Consider the following 2,481-nt stretch of genomic DNA (forward strand, 5'->3'; position numbering starts at 1 on the left):
AGATTTCTTATCTGGGATCTCTCTCTCTCTTTAAAAATGTTTCTCTCTCTAAAAAAAAAGGTCCATTCTTTCTTCTCCTTATTGTGTGTGTGTTGTTGAGAGAGAGAGAAAGAGAAGGAGGAGTGGCTGGCCCCAGCAGATCGAAATCTCCTCCTTTTCTTCAACCTGATGACGATCTAAGCTCCTTCAATGGTGTTGCTACTACACCCTCTTTGCTATTTTGTCTTATAAAATTGTTATTGGCTTCAGTTCTAGTTACCCTTTTGGCCTTCAAATAGTGGGTGTCCAAAAAGATTCTGAATTTCTCTCTCTCTCTCTCTCTCTCTCTCTGATTTTGTTGGTGCCTTGAATGGTGGAATCTCTGTGGGATTCTTGAGAGGAGGTGTTTAGAGGATGTGGGTCTGAGGTAAATTTGCTTATACTCTCTCTGGATTTTTTTATTATTAATTTTTATGTAATTATGTGTGTATTTTTTTTTATTTGGTGAATTTTAGTAATTTTGGTTTTTGGTGTTTTATATCTGGGTCTTTTTTGAGTGTGATAAAAATTGAAAATTGAAAACTGAAAATTCCTTGGTTTCTGTTGTTTGGGGGATTATTGTTCCAATGAACTCCTGAGCATGACTATTTTCATTTTCATTTATTGTTTTTTTATTTTTGGTTTGAATTTTGGTGATGGAATGTTCTGATGTTTAATTTTCAGTCTTTCTGATGCTTCTTCTGGTTGAAAGCATCAACTTTTGTGTTGGTTTGGATAATTGTTGTATCGGATCTGTTTGATTGAATTTTGTCATTCATTCGTTCCTGTGTTTGGTCCTTCAATCTTTCTTTCTCTGAAGTGTGAATTGTAGTGAGGGACCAGTGTTCCCTAAAATCGTGGGTGAATTTACGATGTCCCTTGTTTGTAACTGCTCTGGAGATTTTTCACCAACTCTTTGCAAAGATTTTGGAAATTCTCCATGCCTGAGATTATTTGGTGAAGTATGAAGGGGTTTCATGCATTTGAAAGCGTGGATAAAACTTGAATTATAGAAAGTCGTCTACTTTGAGAAGATTTATTTGAATTGCTTGTGCTTTGCTGCTTCTATGTATTTTTTAACTGTTGTTTGTTTTGGTAGGATAATCAATAAATTTGTAATCCTTATCCATACTTTCCCGGAATGTGGGTTTGCGGATTTGGTTATCATTGCCATGGAATGATTATTACTGGCATGGAAATGGTTGTGTTCAACTGTCCAAGTTGACCCATGGGCATTCTTGTTCTAAGTTCTCAACAGCAAAATATTTGAATATGCTTATAGCATTTGCCCTATATTCAATGTTACAAAGTGTTTCCGGGTTGGGGTAAATGAAGCCTTTTTATATTGTTCTGACCAGTGCGTTAGGATTGACTTAAAATTTATTATTGCATCTCTAGAAAATCCAGGTTGGGGTAAATGAGGTCATTTTATATTGTTCTGATTCTTCTGACCTGTGCGTTAGGATTGGCTTAAAATTTATTATTGCATCTTTAGCAAATCGTGGAGGTTCACATTTACTAGGGATACATTAGTCAACGGTTGTTGTCGGTTTGTCATTGCAATGATAATGATCCATATTATAAATCTTTTAATATGTCAAAGTAAGCACTAGTGTAACGGTAATGAGTTTACGCATTCAGTGGCGTCAAATGTGTTTCTTGCATTTTTATCCTCCGCAAGCCCAAGTATTGGTAATTTCGTGAATTCTCAACTGTTTATGGTAGTGTGAACTATTGTTATGTCCTTCGATAATTTTGAATTTATCATATATATGTTATATAGCTAACATTGAAATTCTTGTTTCTAATTAAATCCTTTCCTAAATGCATGTCGTTCCTTTCCTATGTTGGATGAAAACTTAGCACAAGTAGGTTCCTTATATCATTGTGCATTTAAAGGCTTTTAGCATCAGTATCTAAAAATTTTACATTGCTTGAAATAGAAAGACGAAGTCCATAATTGCAACTTGTTAAGAATTAAAATATTGGGAACAAGTACAAGGGTGGGTGTGAATGAAAGGGGTTTTACACATGGAGGGTTCACAGAAGCTCATTCTTTGTTTTGACACCCTTATTTTTGAGGGGGCACTGAATTGAAGTGCAGAAAATCTAATCAATCCATTCTGTACTGTTTTCATCTTTGTGTTTTGAGCTTCCGTGCTATCTTGCCATGTTATGTCATTAAGTCTGGATTTTTGTTATCCATTTGGCTGCTTAAATGTTAATTAGTGCTAGAATACTTATTTGCATGTCACTGTGATTAATTATCAGGAATGGGAACCAAAGTCCAGAATCTTCCAGGATATTACTCAATGAGAGATCTTAATGAGGAATCCAGCAGTTGTGGCTGGCCACTATTTTATGGGGATAAATCACTCACAAATGGGCAGTACTACAATAATTATCTGCCAAGTTCTGTAACAGATGCATGTTCTGCATATGATAAGGGATGTTGTGAAGCGC

The sequence above is a fragment of the Glycine max genome, chromosome 1 (assembly GCF_000004515.6).
Source record: "Glycine max cultivar Williams 82 chromosome 1, Glycine_max_v4.0, whole genome shotgun sequence".
Lineage (NCBI taxonomy): Eukaryota > Viridiplantae > Streptophyta > Magnoliopsida > Fabales > Fabaceae > Glycine > Glycine max.